This window comes from Saimiri boliviensis, chromosome 6 (assembly GCF_048565385.1).
Source record: "Saimiri boliviensis isolate mSaiBol1 chromosome 6, mSaiBol1.pri, whole genome shotgun sequence".
Classification (NCBI taxonomy): domain Eukaryota; kingdom Metazoa; phylum Chordata; class Mammalia; order Primates; family Cebidae; genus Saimiri; species Saimiri boliviensis.
Genome location: NC_133454.1, coordinates 101,558,957 through 101,585,180, shown reverse-complemented (window position 1 = coordinate 101,585,180; position 26,224 = coordinate 101,558,957). Strand labels below are relative to the sequence as shown.

At 40.0% G+C, this 26,224-nt stretch overlaps 1 protein-coding gene across 8 annotated transcripts in view; it reads right to left on the bottom strand.

The window, feature by feature from the left end:
- HIPK3 (homeodomain interacting protein kinase 3) overlaps window positions 1-25,909 on the bottom strand; it is a 103,961-nt gene extending 78,052 nt beyond the window's left edge. For 4 of the 8 annotated variants that reach the window (XM_010333226.3, XM_010333237.3, XM_003919969.4 and 1 more), the window contains exon 1: window positions 25,822-25,909. The gene's annotated coding sequence lies outside the window, so the exon portion shown is untranslated. Of the gene's footprint in view, window positions 1-19,692; window positions 19,818-25,026; window positions 25,497-25,821 lie in introns of those variants that run through there. The other 4 variants (XM_074401289.1, XM_074401290.1, XM_010333228.2 and 1 more) reach the window with 4 other exon arrangements.
- Window positions 25,910-26,224: the final 315 nt, after the last annotated feature.

The following is a 26,224-nucleotide window of genomic DNA, read 5'->3' as shown; positions in this document are numbered from 1 at the left end:
AAAATTAATGTTACATTTTTAATCATCAATCTCTGTCACCAAGCAAAAGTTTTCTTAAAACAAGATGTAAAAACACACATTCTAAGAGGAAAAAAATGACAAATTTGATTTTATTAAAATTTAAAACTTTCATTCATCAAATGATACCAGAAATAAAGATAAGCCACTGACGTACAGAAGTTATTTGCAATACACATAACTGAGAAAAGATCTAAAGAAGTCGTGTTACGTTTGGTAAAACTCAGGAAACAAATGGACAGAAGATATAAACAGACAATTCACAGAAAGGAAATACGAGCAAAGTCTTACTTCAAAAAATTATCAACCTCACTAGTAATAAGGAAAATGCAAATTAAAACCACAGTAAGACGCCATTTATAGCCATCAGACTGTCAAAAAGAAGTAGGACAATACCCAATGCTGAAGAAGAAAAGGGCAACAGGAACTGCTATACTAGGGTAAGAAGTACAATCACTTTAGAGGGCAAAGCTGAAGATGGACATATTCTATAATCCAGCAATTCTTCTTCCAGGTGTATACCCCATCTAGAGAAACTCTCACAAATAAGCACAAAGAAACAGGTAAATTAATGTTCACTGTAGCACTTTACGTAGTATCAAAATTTCAAAATAATCTAATTGTCAGAAAAGGACTGGATATTGTGTGGCTTAGTCATAAAATATGAAGCATGCAATAAAATTGTGGCTCATATCACAATTATCATATATTTATGTACCACAAAAAAAGAAACAATACTAATTGTTAAGGCAAGACATCATCAATTTTAAGATGCATCCCAATGTAAAGGCTGTTAAAATATTGGGGGAAAAATGTGCTAGAACTGATGAAGTGCAGCAAAATGAACAGAAATTACATACATCAACATACATAAACCTCAAAACAAGCATGTATCACTTATAAAGTTAACAGAAGAGAAAACTATACCATGTTTTATATTAAGCATGTGGTAAAGGTATAAAAACATGCATAGAAATGACAGACATCCCAGGAAGAAAGAAGGAAGGGACCTCAAATATTACTTTTATTTTGCACACTGGATGACAGTTGCATAAGAAGTGATTCTTGTTTTTTTGGTGTTTTGTTTGTTTGTTTGTTTTGAGACGGAGTCTCACTCTGTTGCCAGGCTGGAGTGCAGTTGCATGACCTCGGCTCACTGCAACTTCTGCCTCCCGGGCTCAAGAGATTCCCTTGCCTCAGCTTTCCGAGTAGCTGAGACTACAGGTGCATACCACAACTGGCTAATTTCATATTTTTAGTAGAGACAGGGTTTCTCCGTGTTGGTCAGGCTAGTCTTGAACTCCCAATCTCAGGTGATCCGCCCACCTCGGCCTCCCAAAATGCTGGGATTACAGGCGTGAACCACCGTACCCAGCAGGAAGTGATTCTATTACTCCCTATACTTTCAGAGCCTGAGTTTACATTAATTTTTAAATAAAGAAGGTTAAAAAAAATCTATCAGAGAATAGAAATAACCTATTTTAGTAATTGTATATCTTAAAATTATAAAAATACAGCCCAGGCACGGTAATTCACACCTGTAATCCCAGCATTTTGGGAGACCAAGGAGGGTGGATCATTTGAGCTCAGGAGTTCAAGACAAGCCTGGCCAACATGATGAAACCCCATCTCTATTAAAAATACAAAAATTAGCTGGGTGTGGTGACGCATGCCTGTAATCCCAGCTACTCAAGAGGCTGACGCATGGGAATCACTTGAACCCAGGAGGCAGAGGTTGCAGTGAGCCGAGATCATGCCAACGCACTCCAGCCTGGGCAACAGAGTGAGACTCTATCTCAAAATAAAATAACAAAAATACAATCATTTTAGACATATTTTATTAACATAACCAATCAGTCATACCTTATTTCATTCAGTTGGTAACCATACTGAGGTGAACCAAACTACCTCCATCTTAGAAGTGAGCCTGACTGACTCCATCTTGGCTTCTCCCCCTGCCATTCCTCCCTTGAGTGTATACCTGGGGTCACAGTGCTGGGTCATGTTGTGCTTAGAACCATAAAAACATATAACCATTGTAACCATACCCTGCTTGACAAGCCCACTTGCTATTGTGAATATCCCCTTGATTGATGCCCTCCTTGGTAACCAGCAATCATGGGACCCACTTCTATACCCTCCTTAGTTAATCAACAATTATGGGAGCCTCCTGCCTCCTACTTACCAGCCTCCTCCCCTAACTTGTTTATTCTGCTTCTGTAAAATTCTGCTTTGCCCCACTTACCCTGAGCAACATATAAAAGGAAATCAAACCCCTTCCTCGGGGTGGAGGGATTTTGAGCGTGAGCTGACTCTCAGCTGCCGGCAATAAAAGACTCACAATCAGGTCTCAGAGAATGGTGCTTTCCTAACAACTCGCTCAGATACAACAATACCAATTTGGTAACCACACCAAAGTGAAGCATACAAGTCACCTGTTCAGTCCATACAAGCCTAAAATATTTGCCATGTACCCCAAGAAACTAGATAGAATCTATCTCAGATATGAAAGTGATTGTAGGCCGGGCATGGTGGCTCATGCCTATAATCCCAGCACTTTGGGAGGTAGAGGAGGATGGATTACAAAGTCAGGAGTTTCAGACCAGCCTGATCAACATGGTAAAACCCTGTCTCTACTAAAAGTACAAAAATTAGCCGGCCATAGTGGCGCACGCCTATAATCCCAGCTACTCAGGAGGCTGAGGCAGGAGAATAGTTTGAACCTGGGAAGCAGAGGTTGCAGTGAGCCAATCACGACACTGCACTGAAGCCTTGGCAAGAGTGAGACTCCGTCTCAAAAAAAAAAAAAAAAAGAAAAGAATGAAAGTGATTGTATGTGTACTATACATAATGAATATGCCAAAAATTGTTTCCTAATATCATTTACCATATTAACACTTAAAATATTTATTCACAGACACTGTCTCAAAAAAGAATTGAAAAAAAAAGGAAAGAAAACAAATCCAAACTGAGAAAGTCTAGAAAATAATGACAGTATTCTTCAAAATCTCAATGTCAAAACAACATAAAGTCTGAGAAAGTTTTCAGATCACAGATTAAACAGATAAAACAACTGAACAGTCTTTATTCAATTAATAAGGGGTAAAGGGACATCCTGCCTGCAACTTACTCTAAAAGGTTCGGATAAAAACATGATACAGGCTGGGTACAGTGGTTCACGCCTGTAATCCCAGCACTTTGGGAGGCCGAGGCAGGCAGATCATGAGGTCAAGAGATTGAGATCATCCTGGCCAACATGGTGAAACCCCATCTCTATTAAAACATACAAAAATTAGCTGGGCGTGGTAGCACACGCCTGTAGTCCCAGCTACTCGGGAGGCTGAGGCAGGAGAATTGCTTGAACCCAGGAGGTGGAGTTTGCAGTGAGCCGAGATCACGCCACTGCACTCCAGCCTGTTGACAGAGCAAGACTCCATCTCAAACAAAAAACAAACAAACAAAAAACATAATACAGATATAGAGAAAAACGGTAAAAGCAAATGAGGTAAAATGTTATCATTTAAAGGCTCTAGGTGAAAAATTACAAGAATTCTTTGTATTAATCTTGCAACTTTTCTATAGGTCTGAATTTTTGTCAAAGGATAAGTTAAACAGAAAACAAGAATGAGTGACAGGTATAAAACAATGTCTTTCTTGAATAAGACTCTTCTTCAAGGGTCACTAACTTATGGATGAACAACAGCCAAATATGGTAGGCCTGGCCCAGAACACCTAATGTCTAGAATTGCCAGCCCTGGGATCATCTGCCTGCATTAATTTTTAAAGTAATCATAAGCAGTGAGAGCAAATTTCTTCATTTAAAAGTATTACTTAATTCATAATAGTTTTTAAAAGCTGTTGGTTATTAAATAACTTCTTCAATCAATAAAAACTAAAAGTAGAACTTCATTTTGTGATCCAATAAATTCTGACAATTAAAAGGGCTTTTCATTCTTCAAAGGACAGAACCATAGTGCTAGTCTATGCAAGGCTCTATAAATAGAAATTACAAAATAGAACTATATGACATATAATATTTAGCCAGTAAAAAGGAGTTTCTAGTCATTTTCATTTCTCAATTACTTTGTTTAAAGTGCATATTTATAAAACAAAAAATAACATGCCATCTTAAAAAAAAGCAAGAGACACTAGAAAATAACTTGTTAGTATGAACAGTAAATGAATTTAATTCTTCATTGGTTAACTAGGTGTCGATATTTTAAATACTTCTGTTATTTTAACAGATTATTTTTACCAATATTCAATCCAGGAAATAATACTAAACCATTTCATATAAGAAAGAAATATTTTCACATAAATGAACCACCATACACTTTAAAACTTAATAACCTGCTGTCTGAGGTGCCTACAGAACATTTATTTTGAAAATACTAAAGTCTTGGGTATTTTCCAGCAGTATTGTTAACAAGGCATCTAGAGAATGTGTTGACTGTAACACAAATCAGCATGTTAAATAACAAGTTTCATCTGACTTAGCAAAATGTTCCAACATTTGGAACAGAAAATGACCCGCTGGACATTTCAAAGCTGCTAGAAATCACCCTGCCAGTGCAAATCTTTAACAAGTCTAGAAAAGAGTTAATTAATTCAAAAAATTACATAAAGATCACTCTTACTAAAGCAGACAATTCTCTAGATTTTTTTAGAACCTATATAAAATCAAAAATCAGGGCCGGGTACAGTGGCTCATGCCTGTAATCCCAGCACTTTGGGTGGGTGAGGCAGGAGGATCATGAGATCAGGAGACTGAGACCATCCTGGCTAAAATGGAGAAACCCTGTCTCTACTACAAATACCAAAAATTAGCCAGGCATGGTGGCATGTGCCTGTAGTCTCAGCTACTCAGGAGGCTGAGGCAGGAGAATTGCTTGAACCCAGGAAGCGGAGGTTGCAGTGAGCTGAGATCGCGCCACTGCACTCCAGCCTGGTGACAGGGTGAGACTCCGTCTAAAAGAAGTACGGACTTTTAGCCAGGCTCAGTGGCTCATGCCTGTAATCCCAGCATTCTGGGAGGCCAAGGCAAACAGATCACCTGAGGTCCGGAGTTCAAGACCAGCCTGGCCAACACAGTGAAACTCCATCTCTACTAAAAAAAAATACCAAAAAAATTAGCTGGATGCGGTGGCACGTGCCTGTAGTCCTAGCTACTTGGGAGACTGAGGCTGGAGAATCCCTCGAACCCAGGAAGCAGAAGTTACAGTGTGCTGAGATAGTGCCACTGCACTGCAGCCTGGGCAACACAGCAAGACTCCATTTCAAAAAAATGAAAAGAAATCACTCTGCCAGTATGAATTTTTAACAAGGCTAAAAAAGAGTAATTCAAAAAATTACATAAGGATTACTCTCACTAAAGCAGATATTTCTCTAGATTTTTAACAGACATATAAAATTAAAAATCAGGGCCAAGAGCAGTGGATCACTGTAATCCTGGGATTACAGAATCCCAGCACTTTGGGAGGCCAAGGCAGGTGGATCACCCGAGATCAAGAGTTCGAGACAAGCCTGGTCAACATGGTGAAAGTTCATCTCTAGTAAAAATACAAAAATTAGCTAGGCATGGTGGTGCATGCCTGTAATCCCAGCTACTCGGGAGCCTGAGGCAGGAGAATCACTTGAATCCAGGAGGCAGAGGTTGCGGTGAGCCAAGATCAGCCACTGCACTCTAGCCTGGGTGACAGAGCAAGACTCAATCTCAAAAAGAAAAAAAAAAAAATCAGAAATGGAAACCCTGACAGAAAGGTTGACTAAAGATAAAAAGTTTACCTGAATCTCCCTCTTTCTTGATATAAACTTAGGATTAATCATTCAAAGTCAGGCCAGGCACAGTGGCTCATGCCTGTAATCCTAGCACTTTGGGAGGCAAAGGTGGGAGGATCACCTGAGGTCAGGAGTTTGAGAGCGGCCTGACCAACACGGAGAAACCCCATCTCCACTAAAAATACAAAATTAGCTATGCATAGTGGTTTGCACCTGTAATCCCAGCTACTTGGGAGGCTGAGGCAGAAGAATCACTAGAACCCAGGAGATGGAGGTTGCAAAGAGCTGAGATCACACCATTGCACTCAGCCTGGGCAACTAGAGCGAAACTCCATCTCAAAAAAATAATGATGATAGTAATTCAGCTTATAAAACTTAAGCACAAAAGAAAATTTTTTACTTAAATTCTTCATACAACGACCAATATCTAGTAGAAAGAGTAAACAGTTTCTTAAGTTTGGGTTATGAAGAATACCCTTAATATTAATAGAAAGCCAAATGTATTACTTTCTACTTTATCAGAAAATCTGTCCCAAAAGAACCACCACAAAACTGTTATTTCTTATAAAAATCTATGTAACTAACTTCAAAGATAAATACAAGACATTAAAGAATAAGAAGGCAAAGGTCAAATGATTACTACGAGAAGATCACCTGACATAATCTATGTTTGAAACAACTCAACAGGTGAACTAGAATCCTAGATTAATAATTTGACTGAATGCCCACTGCTGACACAGAAATATAAAGGAAAAAATTCTGCCAACAAATAAGATTTTTGTATGAGATAATGATTCAAAACTCTAAATGAACATTTAAAGAATGAAAGGTCAAGTTCTATAAAATTTTTCCAGAGTATGAGCTACCTTAACCTTAAGATTCTCATTTCTACATTCATACCTGAAAGCGAACTATCACTCTAGAGTAATGTAAATCACATAAGAATTAAAATTCTAAAAACCAATGTAGTAAGAACAGTGGCTACCATCTCCTCTGCCAGACACATAACAGTTTTTTAATTTTAAGAGCTGAAAAGATAAATATTTATAGCTGCATAAGCCTGATTATAGTACTTTCCATTTTGAAAAATCTTTATGAAAGACACTGTGGGGCCTGGAAAAATTAAGTTGAACACAAAAGTCAACTGTTTTTATTTTCCAAATTCTATTAAGATTCTATAAAGTTCTAATATGCCTTATACTGCTAAATTCAAAGTATTTTTTTAATTTCTACAATTATGTTTTCTCTCTACTCAGATTGCAGTTGTCAGACATTTCACTTTATATAAATGCCCCTTTTAAGGAAATTTTGTGAAGTATCATCAAAAATCTTTCTAATGCAGAAATACTCTTTAATTTTGAAAGTTTAACAGTCACTTATATCTTGTCAACTGAAGATGGCCCTTATTTTAAAGGATTACAGGCACCCACCACCATGCCAAGCTAATCTTTTGAATTTTTAGTAGAGATGGGGTTTCACAATCTTGGCCAGGCTGGTCTCGCACTCCTGATCTCAAGTGATGCACCTGCCTCAGCCTCCCAAAGTGCTGGGATTACAGGCGTGAGCCACTGTGCTTCAGGAAACTCTCTGGTATCAAGCAGGAAACAATAGAGAGGCTTATGCAGGAGGATCACTTGAGCCCAAGAGTTTAAGACCATCCTGGGAAAGATGGTAAGACCCCATCTCTATTTAAAAAAAAAAAATTAGCCAGGCACAGTGGCACACACTTACAGTCCCAGTTGCTTGGGAGGATGCCTTGAGTCCAGGAGTCCAAGCTTGATTGAGCTATGATAGTACCTGACACTGTACTCTAGCCTGGATGACGAAGCGAGACCTCATCTCCAAAGGGAAAGGGAGAAGGAAAAGGGAAAGGAAATGGGAAGGCATAGGGGAGGAAAGAAAAGAAGAAAAGAGAAAAGAAAGGAAGGGTGACAAAGCAAAACCTCATCAAGAAGGAAGGGAGGTGAAAGGAAAGAAAAGGAAGAGAGAGAGAGAGACGGAGGGAGGGAGGGAGGGAAGAAACAAAGAAAAAGAAAAGGAAAGAAAGAAAGTAGGCAGGCAGACAGGCAGGAGAGAGAGAGAAAGAAAGAAAGAAAAAGAGAAAGAGAGAGAGAAAGATCTCTTTCATTCTCATGACAAATTTGAGGAAGGGGATACAGCAGAAATTTGCAACAACTCTCCTTAGGAAAGCCAGAAAAACTAAAGAACAATGTAATTCACAAAAATCTAAAGAGGAAAAGAAAATAAGCAGCTTATCAAACTATCCACAAAGAAACAACACTGAATTCTTTCTTTTTTTTTTTAGAGACGAAGTCTCACTGTCGCCCAGGCTGGAGTGCAGTGGTGAAATCTTGGCTCACCGCAACCTCCACCTACCGGGTTCAAGCGATTCTACTGCCTCAGACTCTCAAGAAGCTGTGATTACAGGGACCCACAACAATGCCCAGCTAATCTTTTAAATTTTTAGTATTTTTTTTTTAAGCTTTCCTTCTAACAGTCTGGCCCCTCTGCTTTGTGGATGAAACTGGAAACCACCATTCTCAGCAAACTGACACAAGAACAGAAAATCAAACACCGCATGTTCTCACTCATAGGTGGGTGTTGAACAATGAGAACACAGGGACACGGGGATGGGAGCACTACACACTGGGGTCCGTTAAGGGGAAATGGGGGAGGGACAGGGGGGTGAGGAGGTGGGGAGAGATAGCATGGGGAGAAATGACAGATATAGCTGAGGGGAAGGAAGGCAGCAAATCACACTGCCATGTGTGTACCTATGCAACAATCTTGCATGTTTTTCACATGTACCCCAAAACCTAAAATGCAATTTAAAAAAATAATAAAATATAAATAAATAAATAAATGTTTGTACCTGTTAAAAAAAAAAATTTTTTTTTAGTAGAGAGGGGCTATATGGCCAGGCTGGTCTCAAACTCCTAATCTCAAGTGATCCACCTGCCTGAGCATCCCAAAATGCTAAGATGACAGACGTGAGCCACTGCACCCGGCCACGACATTGAATTCTTAGAAATCTATCAGAAATGCTTCTATCTGGCCCTGACTACATCTAATCATTAAGTGACACATTTGCTGGGTTGCTTATAAGCTATGCATTAAAACCACAAATTGAGATAGACTTAGCAAAGACACATATGTATTTCTTTCTTCTACTGAAAGTGTAATAGAAAAACAGATTTTTTTTTGTTTTACATTAGTGTAAAAAGTCACACTACCAACAATGCATGATACTAAAAACCATATATAACAGAACTAAAATGATTTTTTAAAAAGCTTTTTTCTTCATATTTATCTGGCTGAACAGATTTTTTTAAATACGGTATCCACCTATAGAAGAAAGATATTAAGAAAGTTTAAGTTGCATATATAACTAACAGCTAATACATTTTTAAGTTTAAAATTAAGTAGCCATTGATCCCATAAACATGTGCTTCTTCATTAAATTGAAAATAGCTACAAAGTAGTTATAGTTTACTCATTAGAAATCTATTCTCAAATAATAACTAAAATTGTGAGGTTTTTCGGTTTTTTGTTTGTTTGTTTGTTTGAGACAGGGTCTTGTATCTGTCGCCCAGGTTGGAATGCAGTGAGGCAATCATGCCTCCCTGCATCCTAGACCACAGGGTTCAAGTGATCCTTTCACCTCAACCTTCCTAGTAGCTGTGATTACAGGTCCACACCACCACACTCAGTTAATCTTTTCGTATTTTTTTTGTTGTTGTTGAGATGGGGTCTCATCATATTGCCCAGGCTAGTCTCAAACTCCTGGGCTCAAGTGATCTGTCCACCTTGGCCTCCCAAAGTGCTGAGATTACAGGCATGAGTCACCATGCCCAGCCACCATTCTTTAGGCATTTGCACAAGAAGCTAGATAGAATCTCAGATGTAAGAATAATGACTGCATATTCACTATACATGAGGAGATATGCCAAAAGTTTTCTTACATCATTATTTGCCATATTAACATTTAGAATGTTATTTATTCATAGAACCTTGCAAATTGAGTAAAAATTACCATTAAGGCAATATCCTTTTCCTGGAATAACACTGCTAGAATTCGTATACTATACTAATATAAAACTTAAAATATTTTGCCATAAAATGATGAAAAGGTATACATCATTCACATTAACAAGAGGTTAAATTCAGCATAGCAATCATTTTGAAATTCTTCAATTACTGTAAAATTACAAAATATTCAGGCAAAAGAACCTAATTCCGGGTAGTAATTTTAATATGTTTTATCATACGCTTAAAATTAAAATACATGAGGCTGGGTACAGTGGCTCACGCCTGTAATCCCAGCACTTTGGGAGGCCGAGGCAGGTGGATCACGAGGTCAAGAGATCAAGACCATTCTGGTCAACATGGTGAAACCCCGTCTCTACTAAAAATACAAAAATTAGCTGGGCACGGTGGCGCATGCCTGTAGTCCCAGCTACTCGGGAGGCTGAGGCAGAAGAATCACTTGAATCCAGGAGGCGGAGGTTGCGGTGAGCCAAGATCGCACCATTGCACTCCAGCCTGGGTAACAAGAGTGAAACTCCGTCTCAAAAAGAAAAAAAAAAATTAAAATACATGATAACTTGATAAAACAATTTTTTCTCCTACTTTTTTTATCATTTTTTTTTCTTCTTTTAATTAAAGACAGGGTTTCACCATGTTGCCCAGGCTGGTCTTATACACCTGGGCTCAAGTGATCCACCTACCTCAGCCTCCTAAAATGCTAGGATTATAGGTGTAAGCTACCACACCCCAGCCTCTTATTAACTATTATTATTTTATATAGCAGCATAATGTTCTATCCTATGGGCGTATCATACTTTGCTGGACTTCTTTTTTTCCCATTTTTTTCACTGTTCATATAAAGTTGTAATAAGCACTTTCATATAGTCATTGTACATTCTTCCTTTTTAATATCTTATTTTTACTCTAAGTTTTCATATATTCTCAATTTTCTCACTATGGATTTCCAGAAAGGGGACTTAATACTAACAAAATTTTGCTTTGAAAAGCACAGTTGTGCTTCCAACTGTACTTCCCTTCATTCCTGCTCCAAAGCTTTTCAATAAACTTTCATTCCTGCTCTAATTAAAAAAAAAAAAAAGAAAGAAAAAGAAAAGCACTGTTGTACAATTTTTATCAAAGCATCCACCAGAAAAAAATATTTAAGATTTAAAGTTTCAAACATAGCTTTAGAAGACCAAGGCAGGAGGACTGCTTGAGGCCAGGAGTTCAAGACCAGCCTGAGCAACAAAAGACCAGCCTGTCTCTACAAAAAATTAAAAATTAACTAGGCATGGCAGTGAGCACCTACAGTGCCAGCTACTTGGGAGGCTGAAGTGACAGGATCACTTGAGCCTAGCAGTTTGAGGCTACAGTGAGCTGTAACTGTGCCACTATACTCCAGCCTGGTAACAGAGCAAAACCCTATCTCTAAAATAATAAAGTTTCAAATATTTTTTAAAAGGCAATAGAAATGAGGATGCTAGGGCCGGGCACAGTGGCTCACGCCTGTAATCCCAGCACTTTGGGAGGCCAAGGTGGGTGGATCACGAGGTCAAGAGATCGAGACCATCCTGGTCAACATGGTGAAATCCCGTCTCTACTAAAAAGACAAAATATTAGCTGGGCATGGTTGTGCGTGCCTGTAATCCTAGCTACTCAGGAGGTTGAGGCAGGAGAATTGCCTGAACCTAGGAGGCGGAGGTTGCGGTGAGCCGAGATCGCGCCACTGCACTCCAGCCTGGGTAACAAGAGCGAAACTTCATCTCAAAAAAAAAGGATGCTAGATAGGGAATACGGGCAAAGGATTCAGAAATAAGATAATCAACTTAGTTTGAGGTACTTGTAGGGGAAAAATACGGAGATGAATAGGAGGTTCAAAATATGGGTTGAAAGCTCAGAATCGAATAGCGGACACTATAAACACAATTATCTGAAGGAATACATAAATTATAAATAAAGGAAAACAACAGGGGCACTTAGTAGGAGCAATTTCACTAAAGTGATATGGACAGAACTATACCACCAAAGGCTATGAAGTGAAAAGAAATCCAAGCAGAGGCCAGATAACACATTTAAGAAGTTTAGAAGAAATAGAAAATGAAACAGAGGACCCTACACTTGAGGCACAATTAAAAGATGTCTGCTTAAAATCCCAGATACTTGGGCATGTTAAAAGGCTGAAGGAAAAAGAGCCAATGTTGTACACAATAAATATAAATAATTTTACCTGTCAAAAAAAAGTTTTTGGACAAGCTCAAGATGTTGAAAAAGACAATTCTGGATGAAGCCCACACAGAAAATGGGGAGTAACCTTGTCAGGATCAAGAGATGTTTCTTTCCTTGAGAGAGGCGGGAAATTCCAAAGTGTGTACTGTTAGAATGAAGTCCAGAGGAAAGGGATGGAAACCTGGGAGATCGTACCTCCTGACCTTTATGCAGGAAACAGACTCATCTGCTAGAAGTAAAAAGAGAGGCGGGAGTAAAGGAGGGCTTTGAGAAGCTAAATTTGTCAGTGACACGGTCACAACTGCTTGGTCAGGTACCTGCCAAGCTACTCAATAAAGATGCTACACTTTGATTAAGGTAAGTTGAGTATCATATGTCTGTATTTGTCTCCTTTTATAATAATAATGTATTTGTTGGCTGGGTACAGTGGCTCACACCTGTAATCTCAGTACTTCATGAGGTTAAGGCAGATGGATCATGAGGTCAGGAGTTCAAGACCAGCCTGGCCAAGATGGTGAAACCCTGTCTCGACTAAAAATGCTAAGATTACAGGCATAAGCCACCGTGCCCAGCTATATTTTATTTATTTATTTTTATTTTTATTTTTTGGTGATGGAGTCTTACTCTTGTTGTCCAAGGTAGAATGCAGTGATGCAATTCTAGCTCACTGCAGCCTCTAACTTCTAGGCTCAAGTGATCTTTCCAATTCAGCCTCCTGAGTGGCTAGGACTACAGGTATGCACCGCCTCACTCAGGTAGTTGTATTTTTTATAGCGATGGAGTCTCACTATATACCCCAAGGCTGGTCTCAAACTACTGGCTTCAAGCAATCCTCCCACCTCAGCCTCCCCAAAGAATTAGGATTACAGGCTTGAGCCACCACACCCGGCCCAGAATTCAATTTTAAATACACATGCATAAAATATCAAAATGCTGCCAAATTGTCAAATTTAATTAAGAATACTGTTTGTTTTTGGGGGGGGATTTTTTGGTGTGTGTGTGTGTGTGTGTGTGTGTGTGATGGGAGTTTTATTCATTGCCTAGGCTGGAGTACAGTGGTGCCATCTTAGCTCACTGCAACCTCCACCTCTCAGGTTCAAGCGATTCTCCTTCCTCAACTTCCAGAGTACCATGTCCAGCTAATTTTTGTATTTTTAGTAGAGAGAGGGTTTCACCACGTTGGTCAGGCTGGTCTCTCAGGCTGGTCTCCTGACCTCAGATGATCCGCCCATCTCAGTCTCCCAAAGCACTGGGATTACAGGCATGAGCCACCACACCTGGCCAAAAATACTGTATTATGTACAATTATATTAGGAGCAAAACAATACAATACTTGTCCTTTGCACAACTCTGCTTTTAAGGACTTCAAGTTAAATACATTTTTAATTTACATAAATGAAATGCAAAAATAATATTCCTTTTGCATAGTGGTTTAAATAAGTTATAGCTAGCAGGTTCGATATTCTGAAAAATATCTTCAAATGTGGGCCAGGTGCAGTGGCTCATGCCTGTAATCCCAGCACTTTTAGAGGCCAAGGAGGGATGATCACCTGAGGTCAGGAGTTTGAGACCAGCATGATCAACATAGTGAAACCCCATCTCTACTAAAAAACACAAAAATTATCCAGGGATGGTAGCAGCACCCGTAATCCCAGCTACTTGGAAGGCTGAGGCAGAATTGCTTGAACCAGGGAGGCAGAGGTTGCAGTGAGCCAAGATCGAGCCATTGCACTCCAGCCTGGGTAACAAAGCAAGACTGTCTTTTAAAAAAAAACAAAAACAAAAACAAAAAACTTGAAGTGTTTTCCCCTTTTGTTTACTTCCCACAGGATGGCTTAGGAATGAGGTTTAAACTGGCTAGCCATGTGCAGAAAGTAGAAACTGGACCCCCTTCCTGACACCTTACACTAAAATTAACTCCATATGGATTAAAGACCTAACACCATAAAAACCCTACAAGAAAACCTAGGCAGAATCATTCAGGACATAGGCATAGGCAAGGACTTCATAACTAAAACACCAAAAACCTTGGCAACAAAAGTCAAAATAGACAAATGGGATCTAATTAAACTCCAGAACTTCTGTACAACAAAAGAAACAATCATTAGAGTGAACCAGCAACCAACAGAATGGGAAAAAATTTTTGCAATCTACCTATCTGACAAAGGGCTAATATTCAAAATCTACAAAGAACTAAAACAGATTTACAAGAAAAAAAAAAACAAACAAACCCATTCAAAAGTGGACAAAGTATATGAACAGACACTTTTCAAAAGAAGACATTTATGAGGCCAAGAAACATGAAAAAATGCTCATCATCACTGGTCATTAGAGAAATGCAAATCAAAACCACATTGAGATACCATCTCACACTGGTCAGAATGGCGATCTGGAGATCGCCATTAAAAAATCTGGAGACAACAGATGCTGGAGAGGATGTGGAGAAATAGGAACACTTTTACACTGTTGGTGGGAGTGTAAGTTAGTTCAACCATTGTGGAAGACAGTGTGGCAATTCCTCAAGGACCTAGAAATAGAAATTCCATTTGACCCAGCAATCCCATTACTGGGTATATACCCAAAGGATCATAAATCATTCTATTATAAAGACACATGCAAACGTATGTTCATTGCAGCACAGTTTACAATAGCAAAGACCTGGAACCAACCCAAATGCCCATCAATGATAAACTGGATAAGGAAAATGTGGCACATATACACCATGGAATACTATGCGGCCATAAAAAAAACAATGAGTTCATGTCCTTTCTTGGGACATGGATCAATCTGGAAACCATCATTCTCAGCAAACTGAGACAAGTACAGAAAATCAAACACCACATGTTCTCACTCATAGGTGCGTGTCGAACAATGAGAACACATGGACACAAGGAGGGGAGCATCACACACTGGGGTCTGTTGCAGGGGGCTAGGGCAGGAACAACAAAGGGTGGGGATCCTGGGGAGGGATAACATGGGGAGAAATGCCAGATATAGGTGATGGGGATGAAGTCAGCAAACCACATTGCCATACATGTACCTATGCAACAATCCTGCATGATCTGCACATGTACCCCAGAACCTAAAGTACAATTAAAAAAAGGAATGAGGTTTAAAGGGCTCTGCATTCTAAATTGAGGAGGAAGGAAATACAGCTAGAAAAGGCAAAACCTAAGACACTTCGCTCAGGCCATGTGAAAACTGCGCAGGTCCAAAGGAAAAACCATGAGAAAACAAGAGAACTGTATTATTATTAGCCACCGCTGAGAAATATGACCTTTAACATGCGGTTTACCTCTGTAAGACACTTGAACTATAAAACTGGTTAGCCTTAATGAAAAAACTTGTCACAAGACAAAACTGGTAATATTTTTTTCCATCAGGACTTGGCAAAGTAAAAAAATAAAATTTAAAATTTGTTTTATTTTGGTTTGTTTTTTTTGCAACAGGGTCTCACTCTTTACCCCAGGCTAGAGTGCAGTGGCACGCAATCATGGTTTACTTACTGCTGCGTCAGCCTCTCTGGACTCAGGCAATCCTCTCACTTCAGTCTCCCCAACAGCTAGGACTCCAAGCATGCATCACCATGCCTGAATAATTTTTGCATTTTCTTTGGTTTTTGGTAAAGATTTCTGCACGTTGCATACAATGGTCTGAGACTCCTGGCCTCAAGGGATCCGCCCACCTCAGCCTCCCAGAGTACTGGGATTACAGTAGTGTTCATACTTTTCAAAGACTTATTTTGGTTTTACAAACTTCAAGAGCAGCAGTGAATATTAACACACAACTTTAACATGAATACTACTATTTTAATATCATTTAAATATTTCATATTTCATAAAATAAGAAATTTTTAAAATCATTTTTCATAAGCAGTGTTTTTCTAACTTAGGTGCACATATACAAATATAAAAGAAAATGTACAGTATTCAGCTAATTTTCCTTATCATTTACTTGTTCAAAGTTGGGACCATTTGTTACTCTCTTCGTTCACTGCACAGTACCTTGCACTCAGTGGACATTCAAACATGTACTAGATAAAATAGGCTTGTTTTGTTTTGTTTTGTTTTTTTGAGATAAGGTCTTGCTCCATTACTCAAGCTGGACTGCAGTGGTACGATCGCAGCTTACTGCAGCCTTGACCTCCTGGGCTCAAGTTATCTCCCACCTCAGCCTCCCCAGTAGCTAGGACTAGAGGGACTACAGGTGCACACCACCATGCCCAGCTAGTTTTTATATTTTTTGTAGAGACAGGGTTTCACTCTGTTGCTGAGTCTGGTCTTGAACTCTTGTGCTCAAGAGATCCACCCACCACAGCCTCCCAAAGTGATGGGATTACAGGCGTGAGACACCGTGTTTGACCAATAAGATAAATAGTTTTCATACAAATATTTTATCATTATCTGTCATAACAGAATTTTCTATCTATTCTGTGGCCACAGTCTGTGATCAGCTACAAAAATATTTAAAGCTCACTAAACAGTGATTATTACAAATCCACTATTTTTGAATCCAATATTATTCTTATCTAACTTTAAAATACAAAACTACAATCAATATATTACAGAGACATTTTACTGTCTCCACTGAAACTGTCTTATTAGAAGTTGGCCAAAAAATTCTTTTTATTTGTATTATTAGTAGATGGAGCTTCACCATGTTGGTCTGGATGATCTCAAACTCCTGACCTCAGGTGATCCACCCACCTTGGCCTCCCAAAGCGCTAAGATGACAGGCATGAACCACTACAGCCAGCCATCCAAAACATTCTTATTTGTCTTTGAGAATATAGTAAAGCACACAGCTATAGGCTATATAGCAGCATAACCTGTAATTTTCATTGTGACTTTAGTCACTATACCCTATTTAAACTCAATAGAAATTGTAATAAATTATATACGTAGAGCCTTCAGAAGCATTAATTTAAGTCATACTTTAGAAGAAATGTCTCAGTTTCAATGTTATCACTCTATCTTATTAACTATTTAAAACTGTAGCATTATATATCTAAAGTGGTATAGTTTACCAAACCTACCAGACTCTCTGTATTATTAAAGAGATAACACATAGTTGAAATATACTTTTAAAAAGTTGAGGGCTGGGTGCGGTGACTCATACCTGTAATCCCAGTACTTTGGGAGGCTGAGATGGATGCATCACAAGGTCAGTAGTTCAAGATGAGCCTGACCAACATGGTGAAACCCCATCTCTACTAAAAATACAAAAAGTAGCCAGGCGTGGTAGCAGACACCTGTAATCCCAACTACTTGGGATGGTGAGGCAGGAGAATCGCTTGAACCCAGGAGGCGGAAGTTGCAGTGAACCGAGATCATACCAAGCCTGGGCAACAAGAGCAAAACTGTCTCAAAAAAAAAAAAAAGTTGAAACATACTTTAAAAGTTAGCATTTTAAGCCTTTATATACCACTTTATAGAGTAGGAAATATTTAATAAGCAAAGTTATTTCCTACAAATATTTCCAAGTTTACTATTTTGTTTTCAAAAACTCTAAAATATTTTGTACATTTATTAATAATATATAACAAAGTAGGGGGAAGTTAAAGAATTTGAAGTAAACATAAATGGTTTTTTTAGCAAATAAATACTTTCTAAAATTTCCACAGTAAAATAACTGTCTAGTCAAATACAGGCAAGTTTTTATCTTCTAGCATCCTTAAGACAATTTTCTTGGTAATCCATATGAAATCAAATATAATTTATAAAAGCTACAAAATTTTTAGGGTGGGGAGATCAATTCATACTCTATTCATCTGATTTAAATGCCTACCAAATCTAAACTGTTTTTTTCCAGCTAGATTAGAAACTGAAAAGTTTCTGACCTTGGAACTTGTCTAACCTTGGAAGCTAAGCAGGTCAGACCTCATCAATATTTGGAAGGTAAAGGGTGTTCCAGCATAAATAATTACGTAAAATAAAAAGAAATTATATATGACCAGCCTCAGCAATCCTTTACTTTCAACATGATCAAGAGTTATATAAAAGAATCAGTCTTTTGCAACTTAAATCTTTAGCTAAAGAAATAAGTACAGCTCAAAAGAGCAAATACTACATTTTCCTTTATTATGCCTCTCTAAATTAAATAACCTTTTTTTTTTTTTTTTTTTTTTTTGAGACGGAGTTTCGCTCTTGTTACCCAGGCTAGAGTGCAACGGCGCGATCTCGGCTCACCGCAAACTCCGCCTCCTGGGTTCAGGCAATTCTCCTGACTCAGCCTCCTGAGTAGCTGGGATTACAGGCACGTACCACCATGCCCAGCTAATTTTTTGTATTTTTTTTTAGTAGAGACGGGGTTTCACCATGTTGACCAGGATGGTCTTGATCTCTCGACCTCGTGATCCACCCGCCTCGGCCTCCCAAAGTGCTGGGATTACAGGCTTGAGCCACGGCAACCGGCCTTAAACATCCATTTTTTAAAGTGAGACCTTTCTGTTTTTTTAAAAAAAAAAACAAGGTTAGCAGCAAAGAAAATGCAAGGTGAATGTGTACCCGCAAATCTCATCTTTAAAAGAGATTATTTATCTCAGAAGAAGGTGAAAAGGACTGTGTGACAGATAGCAGAAGTCTGAGTTTTAATTCATACATCATGTACCTTAGTTTTATTTTTTAAGATCTCCAGAAACTAAAAGAATATATCCTATAACTCAAACTCATTCAACAATATTATGTTCTATAGTCTTCATACTTGCAGGTTAGTCCTGGAACACAAGACTTTTTTTTTTAATTATAGAGAAAGCTTATCTTTCCCAAACTCTACCTTAAGGAAAAGTCTCTCAGATTGAAGAAACAAAATACAGAAAGAAGAAGGGGTTGGGGGAGGGATTTTAAAAACTGAGGTCAAGGAAGATAAACAGACATGTTATTATTTCACAAGACTGATTACTTAGCAGGTCACTAACTTAATCTTTCCCTCAAGCTACTACAATTTTTTGCTAAGTGAACTCTGGTTTCCTGCAACTTGGACATTTAAAATCTTAGCAGCCAGGCAATGGCTCACACCCATAATCCCAGCACTTTGGGAGGCCAAGGTGGGCAGATCACTTGAGGCCAGGAATTCGAGAACAGCCTGGACAACCTGGCAAAATCCTGTCTCTACAGAAAACACAAAAGTTACAGGTGCCATGTGCCTCTAATCCCAGCTGTTCAGGAGGCTAAGACAGGAGAATCACTTGAACCCAGGAGGTGGAGGTTGCAGTAAGATGAGATCACACCACTGCACTCCAGCCTGGGTGACAGAGCAAGACCCATTCTCAAAAATTAATTAATTAATTAAAGCAGATTTCATTTCAGACTCCCAAATCCAATTAAACCAAGCTCTTCCCCCTTCTACTGTCCAGCCTCCCCTACCTCACCTGCCTCACCATCCCCTCTCCCACTCAGTCTCCTACAGAAGGGAAAAGGCCTCATTCTTAAGAAAATTAGAGAAATTGAGCCGGGCACAGTGGCTCACGTCTGGGATCCCAGCACTTTGGGAGGCCAAGGAGGATTGCTCGAGCCCAGGAGTTCAAAACCAGCCTGGGCAACAAAGCACAACTCAGTCTCTACAAAAAAATGAAAAAATTCAAGCAAGACCATGTTAGAAGGAAAGAAAAAGAAATGAAAACATTAATAGACATGGTAGTAGTACCTCCTGTAGTCTCAGCTATTTGGAAGATTGAGGCAGAAGGATCTCCTGGGCCTAGGAGGTCGAGGTTGCAGTAAGCTGTGATCACACCACTATACTCCAGCCTGATCCATGGAGCAAAACCCTGTCTGTAAAAGAAAAAATAAATGCAAAAATAGAAAAAATAAATACATAAAGAGAAAAAATAGGCCGAGAGTGGTGGCTCATGCCTGTAATCCCAGCACTTTGGAAGGCTGCAGCCGATGAATCGCCTGAGGTCTGGAGTTTGAGACCAGCCCAGCCAACATGGTAAAACCCTGTCTCTACTAAAAATACAAAAATTAGCCAGGCGTGGTAGCACATGCCGATAATCCCAGCTACTCAGGAGGCTGAGGCAGGAGAATTACTTGAACCCAGGAGGCAGAGGTTGCAGTGAGCCCAGATCGTGCCACTGCACTCCAGCCTGGGTCACTAGAGCGAAACTTTGTCTCAAAAAATAAACAAATAAAATTAAATTAGAATTAAAAATTAGAGAAATTGGTTTAAGGTAACAAAATACATTTAAGGTCAAAAATATGTTCCTCAGTTTGTTCTATTTCAAGGTTTTCTGTTGGAAAAACGCCTTCTAAAGTACTAACTTGACATTAACTGCCAAATATAAAAGACAAAGTAAATCTGCTTAATAACTGTCTCCAAGCCACAAATGCTGCCCTAAAAATACAATGCATATTGACAATACTCATCCAGTTGTTTTAATTCCACACAGTAGTAAGAACAGAGGCTCTAGGTCCCTGGCATAACAGTGGTATCTCAGAATCCAGATAATATGTTGTCTCTGTTTAGTAACATATGTTCCAAGTATCAGCTGAGGATAAGGGCCTAATCTGCTAAAAAGCTCAAGGTTTCATTTGACAAACTCATAAATGTGTAACACACATCCTCCAAATATCTATTCTATCTTGGTCCTACAAGTAACTAAAACAAGGTCCCAAAGAACAGCTATGGTAAAGCTACAGAAGCAGCACACTAATATTAAGCTGTTCTTCCTCCAAACCAGTCTTAACTACATACAAATCCAACCAAAAGAAGTGAACTATTCTTCCTGAAATAGACCACATAAGTATTGACTATCCTAAAAGCCTCTACTGATTCAATACTTCTCCAAATACACATTTTAATATAAATTAAATAAGTGCTTACATATATATATAGACATATATGTATGTGTGTTTGTGTGTGTGTGTGTGTGTGTGTATATATATATATATATATATATATATATATATATATTTTTTTTTTTTTTTTAAGACGGGGTTTCACCATGTTGGTCAGGCTGGTCTTGAACTCCCGACCTCAGGTGATTTGCTCGCCTTGGCCTCCAAAGTGATTGGATTACAGGCATCAGCCACCACACCTGGTCAAAAGATATATATTTTTCAGCAACTGGATCCAGAAGCAGTTAGGACATTTAAAATAATCCCTTTAGACATGAACAGATACACTTCAAAAGACATACATGTGCCCAAGAAGCATATGAAAAAAACTCCATATCACTGATCATCAGAGAAAGGCAAATCAAAACCATAGCGAGATACCATCTCACACCAGTCAGAATGGCTATTATTTTAAAGTCAAAAAATAACAGATGTTGATGAGGTTGCAGAGAAAAGGGAAAACTTATACACTCTTGGTGGGAATGTAGATTAGATCAGCCACTGTGGAAAGCAGTGTGGTGACTCCTCAAAGGTCTAAAAACAGAACTACCATTGGACCCAGCAATCCCATTACTGAGTATATATCCAAAGAAATATATATTGTTTTATCATAAAGACACATGCCTGCATATGTTCATTGTAGCACTATTCACAATAGCAAAGACATGGAATCAACCTAAATGCTCATCAATGGAAGACTGAATTTTTTAAAAATGTGCTACATATGTACCATGGAATACTATGCAGTCATAAAAAAAGAACAATGTCATGTCCTTTGCAGAACATGAATGGAGCTGGAGGCCATTATCCTTAACAAACAATGCAGGAACAGAAAACCAAATACCACATGTTCTCACTTATAAGTGGAAGCTAAAGGATGAGAACACATGGACACAAAGAGGGGAACGACAGACACTGGGACCTACCAGATGGTGGTGGGCGGGAGGGAGAAGAGCAGCAAAAATAACTATTGGCTGGGTACTAGGCTTAGTCCCTGGGTGACAAAATAATCTGTACATCAAACCCCCATGACACAAGTTTACCTATATAACAAACCTGCACATGTACACTTGAACCTAAAATTTAAATATATATATACACATACATGTATAAATGACAATAATTTATAGATAGATAGACAATCCCTTTAGACTTACACTGGTATCATATACAAAAGATTCCCCATGACAAAGCTTTCAGCAAGTTAAAATAGAGAAATACATCCCAGTGAAGGGGGGGTGGGAAACACCTTTAAAAAAATAAACGCACTGATAGATTCCTCCATTTTAACAAAGTTTTTGTAGTTTGTCTTCAGAAATAACTTCCAAGTTGAACATACCATATTGGAAGTCTCAACTTTGGACATTAGAACATTAGGACAGCTACAACACGAATATTTATTGCGGCAATGACAAATCAAGTTATTCTGTGTTCTCCAAGAGTTAAGAGGCAGGAATAACAACTTCTGGAAGGATTTTTAAATTTGGAGAATTTCCCTATTTATCTTTGATATCTTTGAATCTAAATATTGCCATGACATCTTTTCATCTCCAGGTTGCAATGGAAACTACATTTTTATGCCTTTGAATTAACTACCAATAGTGCAATTCTAATTTACCTCATCATTATATTTGGTAAACTGTTGCTATAAAAATAGCATTTAGCTGGGCGAGGTGGCTCACGCCTGTAATCCCAGCATTTTGGGAGGCCAAGGCGGGTACATCACAAGGTGAGGATATCGAGACCATCCTGGCTAACACAGTGAAACTTTGTCTCTACTAAAAATACCAAAAAATTAGTCAGGTGTGGTGCCAGACACCTGTAATTCCAAGTACTTGAGAGGCTGAGGCAGGAGAATCCCTTGAACCCGGGAAGTGGAGGCTACAGTGAGCCGAGATCTCACCACTGCACTTCAGCCTGGCAACAGAGCAAGACTCTGTCTCAAAAAAAGAAAAGAAAAGAACATTTAATAACTTAATTATTTAATAAGTTAACTCTCTTACCTTTTAAAATAAAGTTAACTTCAAAAGTTACCAGGATAAGTCATTCTAACATTCAAATAAAAAAATAACATGCTAACAAGTATTCCACGAAATGGATGTGAATCAGGTGTGAGAAATAATACTGCAGCCTAATGAAAATTTACATTTTCCCTTTCCTCCTTTCCATATGCTTTCAGGTTCATGCACAAATATTAAAAACAAAAGTTCAATCAAAAAAAGTCATTTGATAGCTGCTGCTTTTTTAAGTTGCAGGGGGTGCAGGGAGTCTCTCCATATCTTACATTAAACATAAAAATCTATGTGTCCAGCTGGGTACAGTAATCCCAGTACTTTGGGAGGGCGAGGCGGGTGGATCACGAGGTCAGGAGTTCAAGACCAGCATGGCCAACATGGTGAAACCCGGTCTCTACTAAAAATATAAAAATTAGCCAGGCGTGGTAGTGGGCACCTATAATCCCAGCTTCTCAGGAGGCTGAGGCAGAGGACTACTTGAACGCAGGAGGCAGAAATTGCAGTGAGCCGAGATCGAGCCACTGTACTCCAGCCTAGGTAACAGAAAAGAAAAATCTATGTGCCCATGCCATACTTGCAACAGCAACCTACCTCCATAATTTACACTCTATTTTATAGTATCACATGACAGAACTTCCAAAAAATTAAGAGTATGATGTACAGCTTCTTTCCAAGCATGTTTACAAGAAGTATCTCACGTAAAGTAAACCATCCATTTTAATGTGACTCTAAAACCCCATGCCAGAAAGCCAATGACTGGTTTATAAGCAAGGTAATGACTAGTTCAATGAAAAACGTATTTTGACAATAAACTAAGTCTGGCTTACCATGTTATCATCGGCTTGCCTAATATGTATGTTTAGCTACTGTAGTCAGCAACGTCCAAATATAAAGTTGAAACACTTAATGGCCAGTTCTGTTCTAGATTTCAAACTCATTTTACTTTTTTACAACAGTTTTAATCTAAGGTTTTCCACAAATCTAAGGTTCCACACTGCCATTTTTTTCTTAGAAAAGAGATCACCTTGAGTAGGGCAAGGAAGGCGTGAACTTAAGGAACAAATTTTTCCATAAGTACAAAAAAAAAAAAAAAAAAATGCCCAAACATAAATATTTCAACACATTTCTACCTTAACACAAATTTTAAATATGTAAATTTCAAAAGAATAAAAAAAACCTCAAACAGGTTAAGCATTATATTTCATAAATTAAGAGTCCTCTACATGTTATTAATTCAGTGAGAAATACACCAAGAAATATTTCATTGACTTAACCGTATCTGGCTGGAAAATTTTCAGTCACAGATAAATGGCACGAAAGCATAAGATAATCAATACAACTATAAAAACTTTTTTTAAAAAGATCAGTCATATTTTGTTTACTTAAAATACTAAGCTTAATCATGACCTATCTAAACCTTATCATTGCTCATTGTATAAAATTAGCACTGTACTTGCAAACATAAGCAGAATCTAGACTTATCAAACATATGGTGAGACTTTACCAGCTTCTGAAAAATAAGAATATAGGATTAAAATGTCTTAGTTTGGAAACAAAACCCATCGTTACTGCTCAAGGCTTTTCATCAAAACTTTGATCAGAAAGGAAACCTCTTTTAAAATTTTAAAGACCCCAGCAACTAAACCTTTGAAATAAACTGAAATGGTTTGAATATAAGTACTCCCACTTCAGAAGCTACAGCTAAAAGCAAATACCTAAACAGCAAAAAGGGGAAAAGCGTCAGCGAATCTCCAAACTACTAGAAAGTACGCAAAAGCACACGCACAGACTGGTTTGCCAGCTAACTTTTCCGGCCCTGTACCAGACAGACATCCAAACAAAGTTGACAATAGAGCCAACCGTGAGCTCTCCCTATACCTGGAGGATAATCTGAAATTTTTTGCTGTTGCTAATAGAAGCCCCTTATAATTAGAAGCAGCGAACTGACAGGTGGACAAACAAATTCCCTAACAGGGCAGTAAGAGGTTGTGAAAACACTGTTCTAGGTCTGAAGGAGTTACGACTACTCTGTAACAAGTCCAAGGTAATTAACGCACACACTCTCCAGCGCAATTCCTCAAGCAGAGATGAGATTAGGGGAACAACAGGCTTCCCCTAGAGCCACATACCATTTTACAACAGCCGTCTCCCTCACGGCAGAAAAACAGACATTCTCATCCAAAGTCTTTCCGCCAGTTCTCCCAGTGCGGCGAAGGGAAGCGGGCGGCAGCCACCGTACCGAGAGAAGCCGGCAACAGCCCCGCCGCGCGGCCGCCACGCCTTCCTCCAGCCGCCGCTGGGGACGCGGAGCGGCGGATCACATTTCTCCTCCCCAACAATCACACGCACGCACGTCCCCAGAGCTGACACCCTGCACACCCGCCGCTCCGCGACGCTGGGGACGGGCCCACAAAGCCCGGGACGCGGCCATCGGCTGGGGTGCTCAAGCTGCGTGCGTGCCCGTGTTTGTGTTTGTTCCCCTTAATGAAAGGAAAGAGATCTCCGGAGTTACGGCCTAGGGCTGCGGAGGGAGGGGAAGAGAGGCTCCCCGTGGGACTAAACAAAACTTTGGTTGCTGGGAAGAGCCGTTGCGCAACCTTGGCGGGGGGAGGCCGAGGCCCCCGGGCCCCGGCCGAGCGCGGCTTCCCGGAGGCTGCGGCCCCCGCGTCCGGCAGCCCAGGGCCTGGCGCGGCGCCGGCTTCGAGGGAGCGGCCCAAACCCGGCCACACCGCGGAGGCTGGGGCGGAAACTGGGAGCACGAGAGCGCGGAGGATAAGGATGGGGCACGGGACGCGCGACGAGTGCGCACCGCTCCGGAGGGGTTGGGTCAGGTTTGGGGTCCGCTGGCCACCTGGCCGCGGGGTCCGCGGACGGAGCCGGTCCCCCCACCCAGGGGTGGCAGCGCCCCTCGCTCGACTCCTTACCTTCCTAGAGGCCCGCGCTCTCTCCTCTTCGGGCGGCCGCAGCCCTGAGCATGTCCGGGGTGGGGCGCAGGGCCGTGCCGGGGACAGGGAGCCAGGCGCTTCAGCAGGCGGCACCACCCAGCCCGGGCTCAGCCCCTCTCCGCGGCCGCTGCCATCTTGTCCTGGCGGCTGAGAGGAAACGGCGAAACACCCTCCCCCGACCGCTGCTGCTGCTACCGCTGCTCTGGCTGCTAAGCGCCGGGCCCGTCTCCCTCATCTTCCTTCCCGGGGATTTGGGGTGGGGACGGCTCGGCTGGGGTGAGGGGTAGCGGGAGGCCGGCCGGCCTCCAGTCACTGGGGCCTACGGGCGACGCAGGGTGCGGGGCCCGCGGCGGTTGGGGCCCATTCCTGACGCCCCGGCCGG